At 50.2% G+C, this 15649-nt stretch overlaps 1 protein-coding gene across 4 annotated transcripts in view; it reads right to left on the bottom strand.

The window, feature by feature from the left end:
• Positions 1-10193, bottom strand: part of LOC307113216 (atypical chemokine receptor 2-like) — a 34762-nt gene extending 24569 nt beyond the window's left edge. For 2 of the 4 annotated variants that reach the window (XM_079794656.1, XM_079794657.1), the window contains exon 1: positions 10066-10183. The gene's annotated coding sequence lies outside the window, so the exon portion shown is untranslated. Of the gene's footprint in view, positions 1-8419; positions 8510-10065 lie in introns of all 4 variants that reach the window. The other 2 variants (XM_079794654.1, XM_079794653.1) reach the window with 2 other exon arrangements.
• Between the last annotated feature and the right edge of the window lie 5456 nt (positions 10194-15649).

Below are 15649 nucleotides of genomic sequence, written 5' to 3'. Positions count from 1 at the left end.
GCCCCCTGGCAACCCAAGGGGAGGCCCTGGTATCTGGAATTTATTTTCCTTCTACAATTGAAACTTTGTAGCCTGGGATGGCAGCCATTTCTGGGGCGGCAGCCATTTCTGTGGCAGGTAATTCACCTTCTACAATTGAAACTTTGTAGCCTTAAGCGGGTGAGCCCGGCCAGGGTGTGGGGAAAGCTTTGCTTCCCCTGTTGCCGCCGGCAACCCTGGCCTGCTCTCTCAAGCTCCATTCTGCCGCCATTTGTTTGAATTTGTTTACCTTCTATAATTGAAACTTTGTAGCTTGAGTGGAGGCTTAGGCCTGCAACGGCTATGGAAAGCTTGGCTTGCTCGGTTACCTGGGAAACCTTGCTCTCTCTGGCTGTAGCCATCTTGGATTGGGGTTAATTTGCATACTCGCCCTCATTGGCTGGTGGGCGTGGCGTGGCTGGTGGGCGTGGCTTATGTAGCGGAGTGGTGGTTAATTTGCATATTACCATTTTATTAGAGAGGATGAGTTCAAAGAGATGAAAGGGAAAGTCAGAGAATGATTGGCAGCTGCCTAGGCAGAAGAAGCCAGAGGCATGGTCAAGTTCTCTCTGGGATGGTGGTTCCCCAAGTTCAATGGTGTTATTAAAAGAGAGTCTCACATGAAGCAGTGATGAGAGACTGTCATGAAGCAAGATTAGGTTCCATCTTGTTCTGTGTTCCAGAACAGAAACATCATGTCCAATGCGCTAGATTGTTCACCATGGGGAGAGGGTTTGGGAGGGAGAGAGGAAGGAGATAAGGAGGGAGATGTGGCCCAAACAGGCAACCCTGCACAGCCACCAGAGTGGGGTCTGGAGGCTGCCCATGATCACGGGCCACAAAGAGAAGAACACAAGCCACCCCCACCTGTTCCTCTGCATATTAGTGTTTATTCTTTGATTCAAAGGAGATTGAACTTTTAAAAATATATATATATTATTGACTTTTTACAGAGAGGAAGGGAGAGGGAGAGAGAGTCAGAAACATCGATGAGAGAGAAACATCTATCAGCTGACTCCTGCACACCCCCTACTGGGGATGTGCCCGCAACCAAGGTACATGCCCTTGATCGGAATAGAACCTGGGGCCCTTGAGTCTGCAGGCCGATGCTCTATCCACTGAGCCAAACCGGTTAGGGTGAGATTGAACTTTTTAATATGTTCAATGCCAGCTTTATTTCTTGTGTGAATAAATTATTGTTTTAATGGGTGGGATTCTCATTCTATAAAAGGTTTTATGTTGTAAGAATTTTAGCTTTTTATACAGATACTAGAGGCCCAGTGAACAAAATTCGTGCACTCTGGGAAAGGGGTGTCCCTCAGCCTGGCCTGCGCCTTCTCACAGTCTGGGAGCCCTGCCATCGATCGCCCCAAAGAGGTAGGCCCTGCCCACCTGGCCGGGGCTCTGTAATGGATCTCCCCACAGAGGGAGGCCCCGCCCACCTGCCGCAGGGGTCTGGGCCTCCCTCTTTGAGGCAATCGTGGAGCCCCCCCCAATTAATCGCCCCACTGGCCAGTGGCCTGGACCTCCCTGTGCAGGGCTATCATGAGGCGATGGCCGGGCCCCCGACCAATCGCATCACACCCGCCTTGGCTGGCCTGGCGCCAGTGGGTGTCATAGTGTGGTCCTGATGGTCGTTTCAGTGTTCGGCTGTTGGGTCAATTTGCATATTACGCTTTTATTATTATAGACTAGAAGCCCGGTGCACGAAATTCGTGCATGGCGGGGGGTTGTCCCTCAGCCCAGCCTGTACCCTCTCCAATCTGGGACTCCTGGAGGGATGTCCGACTGCCCGTTTAGGCCCGATCCCACTAGGATCGGGCCTAAACGGGCAGTCGGACATCCCTCTCACAATCCAGGACTGCTGGCTCCCAACTGCTTGCCTGCCTGCCTTCCTGATTGCCCCTAACCGCTTCTGCCTGCCAGCCTGATCACCCCTAATCACTCCACTGCCAGCCTGGTTGATGCTTAACTGCTCCCCTGCCAGCCTGTTTGCCCCCAACTTCCCTCCTCTGCCAGCCTGGTCACCCCTAACTGCCCTCTCCTGCAGGGTTGATCACCTCCAACTGCCCTCCCTTGCAGGCCTGGTCCCTCCCAACTGCCCTCCCTTGCAGGCCGGGTGCCTCCCAACTGCCCTCCCCTGCTGGCCATCTTGTGGTGGCCATCTTGTGTCCACATGGGGCAGGATCTTTGACCACATGGGGGCAGACATATTGTGTGTTGGAGTGATGGTCAATTTGCATATTATTCTTTTATTGGATAGGATTGTAAACATTTTCCCCAGTCCTTTCTAATATAAGTTTTGTCTATTTTACTTTTCCAGGTAGAATCTTGAAACAGATATTGACTCAGGTCCTCAGCGGACCCTTCTAGTTTCCTTGGCGCTGTGATTTCATAGCTGATGGAAATATCCAATGCTGCTGAGGCAGAACCTCTCCCAGGGCAACCCTGGCGTCCTCCTACTCCTTGTCCCACCCTTGGGATTCTATTTACATGGCGTCTGGGCCAGATGCCGAGAAAATCACACACACACCCTGTCGCCACGCCTGGAGCTCAAGAGTGGGCGGCTTTATCCAGGGCTCTGCTCCTGACCGGCCTCAGGAACGTGGCCCTATGCCTTCCTTTCCTGGTCCTCCATTCAGCTCCTGTGCCTCTGGGGTCTCCAGTCCCCGAGCCCCTCCCTTCCCTGGGCAGCAGCAAGCACACCCCCAGCACGTGGATGGCGCTGGGAGTTTGTGCGCCGTGGGGTTGGGAGGAGGAGGTGCTCTTCTGCACTGGGGCCTGATTGGAATTCATTAGTCAGGAGTTGCCACTAACTAAACACCAGCAGTTCTGCTCTGTCATCACTGAACTTGGTCCTGACATGGTTTCTCAGGGTCCTTGACTTTTGCTTTAACAAACAGCCAAGTCTGACGATTGCTTTGATCAAAGCCAGATGTCAGGATGAGCAGGCCCTAGGCTGGCCCATACCACCTGGAACACTCTGTTCCCTTTTCTCTCGGCCTCCTCATCGTTCACTCTGGGAGTCTTTCCAGGTCCTCTGGATCTCTGAGGCCACCCGCCAGCCCCTCCCACCACTTTCATCAACAGCAGCAACCACCCACCCCAGGTACACATGGGAAATGGCCAGGCACCTTCATACCCACTGTGGCAGTCCTGTAAGGCACTCACTCCACAAGCAAAGCAACCTTTTCACCACCTCGGAGGAAGGCACTAGCTGCATCTGAATCCTGGGGACAGTGCCTTGTCCCTCGTCCCATCGTTCTGGTCCCAATCACCTGACCTGTCCAGCTTACTGAAAGGAGCCACCTGAGAGGTGGGATCTGGGCTCAGGAGGGCTTGGTTGCCCAGAACATTGCCCTTATTGGCTGGTCTGGCCTCTGCAGACTCCACCATTGATGTCCCCAAGGCTTCATTGAGCCTCCTTGCAAAACACAGCCTCCCTATGGTGAGCAGGTAACGGCCTCCCAAAGATATCCACCTCCTGACCCCTGCAACCTGTAACTATGTTACTTTCTATATCAAAAGGGATTTCCCAGAGGTGATTAAGTTAAGGATCTTGAGATGCAGAGAGGATCCTAGGTTATCCAAGGTAATCACAGGGTCCTCATCAGGAAGCAGGAGCGCTGAGTCAGAGAAGAGGTGACAAGGGAAACAGTGGTGAGAGGGATTCGGTTAGAATGAAGGCAGGTATTCTCTGGAAGCTGGAAGAGGCAGCGCACACATTGTCCCCGGGGCCTCCGAGGAATGCAGCCCTGTTGACCCATTTTCTTTTTTCTTTCTCTTTGTTGACCCATTTTAGACTTCTGACTTCCAGAACATGAAAATGATAATTTTGTGTTGTTTCAAGCCACTGATTTTGTGGGTTTTGATGCAGTGGCAGTAGGTGATATACTTCCTGTGACCTTTTGTGCCCTCAGACGCTCAGACTGAGGGAGTAAGAGTGAACCCTGTCCACCTTCTTCAAGTTATAGGTGGGGAAACTGAGGCTCAAAGGAGTGGAGCGACTTGTGCAAAGCATACAATGAGCAGTCAGTGGCTGGACTGAGCCATGAACCCCATGCTCCTAGCTGCTCTTGGGGTCTCTGTTACCTCACCCCTAACTGTCCCTCTAGCCCCGTTCTGGTTCTTCTCTTTTGGCTTTCACGTTTCCTTATTGCCTGATTTCATTCAGTTTATCCAGCGACACCTTAAGAGGAATGAATGGGGGGGGCGTCAGTTATTCACATCCTCGTATGAATCAGCGGGTAGGAAGGCAATCCCGAATGAAGCTCTGTAGTGGAACTTTAGGGGAATCCAGAGAACTCTATACAGGCTGGGGGGCGGGGGGGGGACTTTTAAAAAGAGGATAGCAAGGATAAGGTCAGCCGAGCTCCCCCTGCAGTGAAGCCAAGGGCACAGAGGCAAACCATAGCTTATCTCTAGGGCAATGACATCATCCTCTTGGTGACTTCCTGAGGCTGCTGCCTGGGCTGGCTCCAGCTTTGACTTAGCAAGAATGTCTGGCTGGATACATCTAGAAAATTAATACTTTAGAAAATTAATTGTAAGGCTAAAAGCAAGACACCCATGAAAAACACACAAGGTGTCAAAACAAGCCAGAGGAAAATCATTTGGGCAAAAAATGAAATAGGATCCCAAATCAAATTTATAGAAAATATTCCTTTATTAACTTTTGGTCGAGAATATGTTTGTATATTTTCAGAAAACAACTCTGAGACCATGTGGATTCCAGCAACAGAGAGGAATCGACAGGACTACTCCAGCCATGAAGACAGAAGAGAAGCAGTCCAGAGATGGAAGACGCTGACATGGCCTTCCCATACTAGCAGTTAGCAGCTGTGCATCACTGCAGGTTGCCCAGGACCAAACCAGAGAGAGTCGGACCTGCATTACCACCATTTGTCCACCATCCAGAACTGTAATGTCAGTGCTGACATGTACACATAAGGAACTGTTGGACATTGAAATTGGGTCTCAAAAGGACTGTTGGCCCAGAAAGAAACTCACTACAGACTGATTCATTTCCTGTCACCATAACCATTATTGCTTGTCTCATTTTTGGTTCTTATAAGTGTATTTCTAATAGCACATGATCTCACTCATCTAGGGGAAATAATGAACAACATAGACGGATGAACAAGAACAGACCCAGAAACAAGGAGGCATGGATCAGACTGTCAGGCCTCAGAGGGAGGGTAGGAGAGGGTGGGGGTAAAGGGGAGAGATCAACCAAAGGACTTGTGTGCAAGCATATGAGCCTAACCAGTGGTTAAGGACAACAGGGGGGTGGGGGCATGTGTGGGGAGGGGTGTGGGATGGGGATGGGGGGATGAGGACAAATATGTGATACCTTAATCAATAAAGAAATTAAAAAAAAAAAAAAGAATGTCTGGCTGGAGAGCAGGTCTCCTCCTGAGGACCTCAAGGCCTCTCAGAGGAGTCTCAGGTGAGGCGATGAGGGGGAGGATGGTCTCCATCCATCTGGACAGGAAGGCAGCCATGCTAGCTGAGCTCCTTCTATGGGCTGCACCCTCACGTGCAGTTCCTCAGATAATCCTCACCATAGTTCTGGGAAGCAGTACTATTATGACCCCCATTTTCCAGAGGAGGAAACTTGAGGCTTGGAGAGGTGAAGCCCAGTTGTCCACGGCTTTGCCTCCGTAGATGATGGAGCCAAGAATGAACACAAGTAGATCTGGTGACTCTTTCTCCCCAGCTCCCCTTTCCACACGGACCAAACCTGGATTTGAAGGATGAGCCTCTGGCTGTGGGACTTCTGGCCTCAGCAACGAGTGGCAGAGAAGATTCAAAGTCAGTTGTGATCCGGAGCCAGCTCTGTGGCGTCCAGGAGGCATTCCACAGAGAGTCACGGAGTTAACCAATCTGCACTCAGTGAAGTTGGTAGCTGGAAATTGGTCCTGGTGGGAATGTCTACACCATGGCAAGTGCTACAAATTGGAGCCCCCCTTCTCCTGTGTGTGCCCCCTACCCCACCACCATAAGAGAGCTGATCGTTAAACCTTTACTGGCACAACCCTTCTCAGGACCCCGTGGAGCTTGAGCAAACCCTGACTGTCTCTTTGTCTCCCTGCCTGTGTCTCCCACCCCCTTCCCTCTTCCACCTTCCACATCTGTGCCACAGCTGCCCACCGCCTGTGTCAAGAGCGCTTGAGGACAGGGTCACGTGTAGGTCCCCTCTTGGTCACAAACACCCACGCTGAGCATGCTGGCCACAGTGCATGAGACCAGTGAACAAATAAACAGCATCGAACGTGACCCCAAGAGGCCATGCCAGCTTTCAAAATAAAAACCAAGGAAAACATTGGAGATCACTTCTAGTGGACAGTCATTTTTGCTGGCTTCCTTACAATTTAAAACTCTAATCCTTTCAAATGTAACCTAAATCCTCCCTTCCCAGAAGCCTGTGGGGGCCACTGACCGGGTGCAACCCCTGCCCCAGCCTCCTCCCCTCCCCACCCCCTCCCTCTGCCCAGCACTCACAGGTCACCTGTCAGCCTCAGGATCCCCTCACCTCCTGTGACAGATGGGCATTTGCCCAGGGGGCTGGCATTAATCAGCACCGTCACCTGTCTCCCACCCTTCTCTTGCCTCATTTTCCCTTACCTGGCTCTCTGCCTCCCACACTGACGCCCTGGACACAGCTGAGCCAAACACCTTCTGAAAGCTGTTCTCTCGGCCTGAGCCAACTCTGCCCCCGCAGCCTGGCCTCTGCGGAGCCAGTGACAATGCCGCGTGACCCGCCCAGAGCCCCACTATTTCCACTTGAGTCATGTTCAGCAGCCTCCCGGACCAGTGTCACGGAATGTGCCCTGTGGCCACCCCAATACCCCTGAGGCTCCCCTCGCTGCTTCAGAAGGACTGGGGTAGAATGGAGTTCCAACTAGACACCGCCTGGCTAAGCTTGGAATGGGCACCCCCCTGCCTATAACCCTGGCGTTGCCACCCTGCATGCCCAGCCCAGCTGCGGCTAACCAAGTTGAATCAGGAGTTGAGAAGTAAACTCACACCCTGACCACAGGTTCTGGCTGCGGAAAGCGCTCTGGTGTTGGGGCACGTGGCAGAAAACCTGCCTTTGGGGGAACTGGGATCTCCTTCTGGGATTGGGAAAACAGCAGCTATTAAACGCTACTGTGGCCATAGCAACAACAACAACAACAACACAACAGTAATACCCACCACATTCACGGCACTTCCTAGGGGCTAGGCTGTGTTCTCAAAACTTGACCACACGCACCAATTCATTTTATCCTTGCAAAAACACTTTGAGGCAGGTACTATTATCACCTCTACTTTACATGGGAGGAAACTGAGTTACAGGGAGGCTAAGGAACTTCCCCAAGGCCACACAGCTAGTAAGTAGCAGAGCTGGGATATGAAACCAGGCCCAGAGTCTGGGATGCTCATTCAAAAATAGGGATGAAGGATGGGGACTAGAGATGGAGAAGTGATGGGAGACCCGGGTGCTATCGCTCAGGCTGATGGTGTGGGAATAGAAAAACAGGAAAAGGACGTGGAAGCCACAGGAGGAAGATATGAGGAAAGAAGTCCAGAGCCCGGGAATGACTCTCAGGAAGAGAGCTTACGAATGGCCGCCTCGGGGTGGAGCTGGGTCTCCCACACTTCTCCTCCCCCTCCCCCGCCCCACTCTGTTAGCCCTGCCGGCCCTGAGACAAAGTCAGGCTTCCACCCTGGAGCCCTTGACTTCCAGGAGCCTGTTTTCTCACCCATAAAATAAACACAGCCGGGGTTTCATGAGGATTAAGTTTGATACAATTATTGTAACAGCTAACACCAAGGAATCCTGTGTGGGATGCTGGATATTAACTCACCTAGCCTCTCATTTACTGTATGGAAGTTAAGTACTATTATTAGCTCTGTTTTACAGCTGAGGACACAGGCACAGAGAGGGTAGGGAACTGGCCCAATGTCACAGAGCAAGTGAGTAGTAGAGCCAGGAACTGAAAGCCAGAGTCCATGCTCTTAAACACTAAAGTTACATTACCTCGCAGAGAAGACAGCAGGCCAGCTGTGGTCCCCTCAGCCAGGCTCTCTATGTATTAATGCACTTACTGCTCCCAACAACCTTATGGGACAAGCATTGTTATTATTATTCCAATTTTGCAAATGAAGAAATGAGGCTCAGAGAGGGGGAGTAATTTGCCCAAGACACACAGCAAGTGGACGTCAAGACTAGCTATCAAGTCCCTGCCATCAGCTCCAGAGTCGGAGTCCTGACCACACCCTGGGAGCTGAGCTCTCTCAGACTCACAGGAGGCTGGCTGCCCTGGGCATGGTCCACCATGGGAATTGCTGCATTTGGATTCAATACGATATAAAAAACACATTGAAAACAGCAGTACCCAGTCCTGGCATTTACCTGGGACTCAGTACTTCCTGAGGCTCTTATATTCCAATCCTCGAAAGTCTTCCTGGCTCCTTTGTGAAGAGGCTGCGCGGTGTCAGCTCCCTGGTTTCACAAGAAAGGGGGGCGGGGAGGGGGGGGCGGTACACCGAAAGCTAGCAGAGCTGACTCTAACCCTCTAACCCCGACCACTGACTGAGTCCTGGACCACTGACCCCACACTCTCTTTCTCTCTTTCCTTTTTACCGTGTATCTTTCCTGATTACAATAGTAATATAGGCTCCATATAAAATATGCAAATACAAGAAAAAATATGCCCCATAATCTTACACTCCCTTTCCTCCCCATTCCGAAATAACCTTGGGAACGTTTTGGTATATCTCATCAGTGTTCTGCTGCAGCAAACCTCCCCAGATTTGTGGAATCACAGAGTCCAGCTGGAAGAGAGTGGCCTTGTCCGCTCTCCAGCAGGGTGGCCCCGCCCCAACTCCTCCTGATTGACATGGCCCCTCCTGCTCCCTGGGAGATCTGAGCCCCGCCTGTTCCCCATGCTCCCTGGGACCCCACATCACTCCCTGTTTTCCTGGTTCCTACCAGGAAATGTTTGTGACATTGATAAATCACAGGCAACCCCTCCTTCCCAAAGCTTATTTCAGATAATGAAACCTAAGCAGTTTTAGAGCCCGACTGTTCAGGGAGCTGCTGTAGTAGAAGAAACATTTTGTTATCTTTCCCCAACTGTTCTTGCTTTTCTTTCTTTTTTTCTTTTCTTTTCTTTTTCTTTCTTTTCTTTTCTTTCTTTTTTTTTTTTTTTTTGCCATCACTATTGCCTGAAATTCTACCACTAGAGCTCCTTGGATGTATATTTCAGCATTGTGCTGGTTCAAAATGAAACACAACCAACACCCCCTGGGAGGTGGTACACTCAGCATGGGACAGCATGGAAGGACAGGTTGGTCCACTTCTTAATGGCTGAGTAACCCTGGGAAAATGACTTAGCCTCTCTGAGCCTTAGTTTTCTCACCTATAAAATGCCTCCTTTGGTGGAATTTTTATAATTATTAAATGAGGGCATGGCCCATAACTATTGGTTCCCTTCCAGGCCCTAAAATGACACTTGGCTCTGTATGGGATGGATCAGGGGGAGTCCTGGGACTGTTTGGGGCAGAAGGAGGGGCTGAGAACTTGGAGGGGATGGCCATGAGAGGATGGGGAGCACAAGGAGAGAGCGTGGACGTGTGTAAAAGAACACAGAGCTGGGGAACCTCTGCCCTGGGAGGGAGGGAGGGAGGGAGGGACCCTTTGAGACCACCTCATCTGCCCCCATCATTGTACAGCTGGGGAAACTGAGGCCCAGAGAGGGAGGGAAGTGCCTGAAGTCCCCTAGCCAACTATCAGGGATTTTCAGAATCCACAAAGCAGATTCTCAGAGCCGGTGTCAACCAAGGAAGGGGCCAGCAGACTACACTGCCCAGCTGTGGGGGCTATTGCCCCAACAGTTGCCCTCAAGAGAAAGCTCCACAGTGACCCATCAGCACCTCCCTCTCCCCACACATTCCCCCCCAAAGCTCCAGGCCACTGGATCCAGTCTCTCTCTGTAATCCCTGGGCAGGGCCCACCCCACGCCGAAAGTGGCCATAGCATACCAGAGCCAGACCCACCTGCCTGGGGATGTACACCCCGTGCTCAGGAGGAGAGCAGCAGCGCCTGGTCCTTCCTCAGGGAAGTGTAGAGGGAGTGTTCCTCTTCCCAAGCTCTTCCCCTCTCTGGGCAACATCCTTTATACATCCTCCTTCACACACCCTGAGCCCCACCTCACCACACAGCCACAAACTGTTCTCATCCAAAACAAGTCAAGCTCAGATGACCGGCCCCCACCCTCCCCCAGGAAGGAGTATCCACCCCTGCCACCACCACCCCCGCAAAAACAGTCTAATTATTTTGGGGAAAAATGTGACTCCAACCACACCTCTTTGAAAGATCCCCATCAGTTTCCAAACTGGGGACAAGGGATGGAGGAACCATGGCCTGTGAAAGAGGGATCTCTGGGTTATACAGACCCCAAGTGGTCTATCTGCTCAACTCAAGGCTCATCCCAGTGCCTACTAGCTGTGGGTTTGGGGGACCAAGAGGCTGCGAGTGAGTGGTGCTTTCTCCCTGTATGATTTTCAGAAGGGCTTTGGTCTCAGCTGCATCTGTGCAGCTGGCCACTAGATGGTGTGGAACAGGATGTCTGATCCTAGAGGCCCTGGTGCTGTGAGGGGCCTGACCAGTGTGACCTCATGTGTTTGTCCTTACCCTCCTCCCGTGTGTGTATGTACACAACACACACACACACACACACACACACACACACACACACACACACACACAGAGTCTGTATTCCTGGGAGTGCCTCCTGCCACCACAGGGGGCTGTCTGTGTTGCACTGTCACAAAAGAACGGATGCAGAGGGTCCGGTCAGGCCTTCCTCCCAAACTATCCTTCCTCCCAGGCCACGGTGCCCTACAAGGTGTAGCTCTTCCCTCAGCCACGTAGCAAGCATCACTGTGCTTGAGAAACCATGGACACCGACTGGATATGGTGTAGAACTGTCATAGCTGGCATCCCTTCCCCCTCTGGGATTGCTGTTTAATCCACTGGGCTCGGCCTTTCTGCAGAGTCACTTCCTGCCCAGATCCTATCTGTCCTTCAAAGTCCTGGATAGAACTAGCAGCTCGATAAGTGGTTCCTGAATAAAAACCATGGCTGGGTGTCCTGTATCCTATGGGAGGAAGATTCAAATATGACAGCACCTTCCCCTGTCTCTCCCTTGCTGGCATCTTTGTCTTTAGGGAAGCTGACACTCTGGTCCATCTTGCTCATGAGATTCCACACCAGAGTTTGAGTTTGAGTGGCAGGTTTCAGTCAGGGGGAGTCAGTCAAGGCTCCAGGGTTAGGGTTAGGGTTAGGGTTAGGATTAGGGTGTTCCAAGAGCAGGGAACTCTAGGAAGGGATGAGCCTGGCCAGGGAGGCCCAGGGTGCCCCACTGTTCTCCAGTCAGTCATTTTGCCCTTCACAGATCCACCCCAATCCCGACCGGCCCCGCTGCACACCAGCCAACCTCACACCCTGCGTTTTTCCTTCTTGTCTCCCTTTCTGTGCCTTCCTCAGACAGGCATGATGAAAGTTCCTGTTCCCAGAGAGGTGCACAAGCACCTAGACATTTGCTTTTCTCTGGAACCCACAGGCCACATAGAGTGGAGGCCATGCCTGGGATGGCAAGGAGGGACCTTCCAAGGGGGGAGGCTCTAAGTCTCTAGTCCAAACGCCAGATACCAATAGGGAGAATAAGGTCCAGGGAGCTGCCCAACAAAAGCCACAGAGTCCTGGTTCCATCCTGGGGAACAGCCAAGTTCTAGAACCTGGGCTCTTTTCCTCATACCCTTACTCCCCTTTATAACTTTTTTATTTCAAAACTAATGACCCAGTACATGAATTCATGCACATTGAAAGGAAATTAATTAGAAGAAATATTTTAATATCACTTTTCGCCCTTTCTCTATAATAGAAGTGTCAACCAAATTCATGGATCGACAATGACAGATTGAAACACACCCCTGCAATTGGGGCCAGTGAGGGCTTTATATATATACTAGAGGCCCAGTGCACAAAATTCGTGCACAGAGGGGGTCCCTTCAGCCCAGCCTGCATCCTCTCCAATCCGAACCTCGGGGGATGTCCGACTGCCGGTTTAGGCCCGATCCTGCAGTCGGACATCCCTCTCACAATCTGGGACCACTGGCTCCTAACTGCTCACCTACCTGCCTGCCTGCCTGATCGCCCCTAACTGCCCCCGCTGCTGGCCTGGTCACCCCCAATTGCACCCCACCACCACCAGCCTGGTCACCCTCAACTGCCCCTCCTGTGAGCCTGGTTGCCCCATGCAGCCTGCTGCTCAGTCGTTTGGTCACCCCTCACTAAGCCCCCTGCCGGCCTAGTTGCCCCACGCAGTCTGTTCGGTCATCTGTTTGGTTGTGATGGTCGCTTAGGCTTTTATATATATAGATAAACTTGCTTAATTAGACCTGCTTTCTGATTTAGCTAAACTTTGTCCAGGCCAGTGAAGCACCCCAACTTCTCTTTCAGGTGATTGTTAGCAACATAGCAGTAAATATCAACACAAAACAAATTATTATTGTAGATCATGCAGGGAAGAACAAAGGGTAAAATATTTAACTGCAGCTTAAAATATTTAACTGTCCTACTTATGTCCTTTCTCTGATCCAGGATCTAAAGCAGAATCTCACATTGCATTTGGTGGCTGCATCTACTTAATCTCTCCATTCCAAGACAGTTCCTCAGTCTTGCGTCGTCTTTCATAACCCGGACAGTTTTGAAGAGAGCTGTAGAGTGACCCTGAGTTTTGGTTTGATGCCTCTTCATAATTAGATTGAGGACATGCACTCAGGCAGGCCCACCACGGAAGTGATGTTGTGTCCTTCTCAGTGGGTCATATGGAGGTACACGATTTCAGTGTCTCAGGAGTGACAATGCCAACTTTGGTCACTTGGTAACGTGGTGCCTGCCAGGATTTTCTTTCCTTTTTTCTTTTTTAAAAATATATTTTATTGATTTTTTACAGAGAGGAAGGGAGAGGGATAGAGAGTTAGAAACATCGATGAGAGAGAAACATCGATTAGCTGCCTCCTGCACACTCCCTACTGGGGATGTGCCCGCAACCAAGGTACATGCCCTTCACTGGAATCGAACCCGGGACCCTTCAGTCCACAGGCCGACGCTCTATCCACTGAGCCAAACCGGTCAGGGCAGGCTGCCAGGATTTTCCACAGTGAAATTACTATTTATTCATTTGTAATTACTAGGCATCTTGTGGGGAGGTAATTGGAAACTACACAAATATCCTGCTTCTTAAACATACTTTCGCCCACTAACTTTAACATCTGTCAATGACGCTTTCTGACAATTAGTACTGCAGCATTTGCCAAATGGTGATTCTCTATTTCCTTCATTCTTTCTACATTTATTAATTGTAATTTTACTCTAAGAAAAGGTTGACCTTTCTCCCTATTTATTTATTTATTCATTCATTTCTATCAGTATGAACTCATGGGTATCCATTTTATTCCATGAACATCATTATTTATTTTTCTGTTCAACTTGTCTCATCCTCTTTTGAAATTTCAACCCATCTGTTTCCTGTCGAGCTGAATTCACAGACAGGGCTCATCAAACACCTACTCCTCGGTGTACAGGGCAGGTTGTTGGTGGGAGCTCAGAGCCTTTGCAACCTGTTTCCCTGGAACTCACTGAGGCATCTTCCCAGCAAGGGCTGGGCCTTTTTCCTATAACTGGGCAGGTTCCAGTCAGGGGAAGTCAGTCAAGGTTTCAGGGTTAGTATTAGGGAGTTCCAGGAAGGGCTGAGCCTGGCCTGATAGGCCCAGGTCACCCCACTGCTCTCCAGTCAATCATCCTGCCCTCCACAGATCCACCCCAATCCTGACCGGCCCAGTAGCAGCACCAGCCAATCTCACACCCTGAGATTTTCCTTCACGACTCCCCTTCTCTGCCCTGCTGCCGAGATAATTGCCCAGGAGCCCAGGTGGCAGACAGCTGGGCAGTACTTGTGCAAATTCTTTCATGCAGAGGAAGTGCTCTCCACCCAGGGGCAGTGCCAGCTGCTCTCCGCCAGCTCCAAGGGCAGCATCTGTCAATGACACTTTCTGACAGTTAGTACTGTGGTGTTTGCCAAATGGTGATTATCTCCACAATTCTTTCTATATTTATTAGTTGGAATTTTACTGTAAGAAAGCAGAACCCTGGCCAGATAGCTTGGTTGGTTGGAGCACTGTTCCGTACATCAAAAGGTTGCAGATTCGTTATCAGGCCAGGGCACATACCTAGGTTGAGGATTCGATCCCTGGTTGGGACGTGTACGGGAGGCAACCCATCAATCTCTCTTTCTCACATCAATGTTTCTTTCTCCTCTTACCCCTTTCTCCCCCTCTCAAGCTGAATTTGCAGCCAGGGCTCATCAAACACCTCTCTCTCTAAAATTAATAAACATGCCCAGCCAGTGTGGCTCAGTGGTTGAACGTCGACCTATGAACCAGGAGGTCATGGTTTAGTTCCCAGTCAGGGCATATGCCCGGGTTGCGGGCTCGATCCCTAGTGTGGGCCATGGGGGAGGCAGTCAATCAATGATTCTCATCACTGATGTTTCTATCTCTTTCTCCCTCTCCCTTCCTCTCTGAAAGCAATAAAATTTTTTTAAAAAAAATACAGGTAATTTCTTTTAAAAATTAAATTAAATTAATAAACATATGCTTGGCGAGGAGTTTTTAAAAAGCAGAGATAGCCCAGTGCACAGCAGCAAGAGAAACTAGTCACAGAGGAGGGGAGCTTGTCATCTTTGCTGTCTGTAAGATGTGCAAGGAAGATGGAGGAATATGTATGCTGTGCTCACCTACTCCCACGACGACATCAAAATTACAACTAAATTATAGAATAACCACCCTTGAGAACCACCTGAAGAGGAGCTGAACAGAAAACTCTTATAACTAAGGATATACAAAAGAAGCCCCACGGACACTGGGAGGAGGGGTGGAGATAAGATGGACTGGTTCCACACCCAGGAGTGTCAGTGAAGAATCAGGATATCTTGTTTTGTTAGTGAATTATAGATGCAACATACATTGGTAGACGTGTGATGGTCTTTGGTGATACTTAATTTTTACATATCCCAGTCTCTGTATGTACCTGCATAGACAAAGAGAAAACAAACTCCTGCTTTCTTTATGGAAGGGTTTCCAGGACTGCGTGTCTGCTCCTGAGCTCTGTTTTAAGTATGTCAATCCTTTGCTTGTATTTTGTATTAAAAAATAAGAAAAAGAAAAAAAAATAAGAAAAAGAACCCTTTATTGTTGAGCATGTTGGCATTGCCCCCTTTACTTTTTTTCTTTTTCTTTTGGGGACATGAAGCAAGTTATTCTTTTTCTGTATCTTTTTTTCTTTTGTAAACTTTGTTTTGTTTAAAAATGGCTTTATAAAAGGGCTTTTATAACCCCCCACCACCACCACCAAAAAAAGAATCAGGATATCTTGGCTGCGGATGTCCCCCCTGAGGAGTGAGCAGTCCCAGCTCCACACCGGGCTCCCCAGCCTGGACCACCAGTGCTGGGAAGAGAAGTCCCCACATCTGGCTGTAAAACCAGCAGGAATTCCATCCAGGGGAGATGGAGGGCT

The sequence above is a fragment of the Cnephaeus nilssonii genome (genome assembly GCF_951640355.1).
Source record: "Cnephaeus nilssonii genome assembly, chromosome: 17".
In the NCBI taxonomy this organism is placed as follows: domain Eukaryota; kingdom Metazoa; phylum Chordata; class Mammalia; order Chiroptera; family Vespertilionidae; genus Cnephaeus; species Cnephaeus nilssonii.
This window is presented reverse-complemented; position numbering and strand designations above follow the sequence as displayed.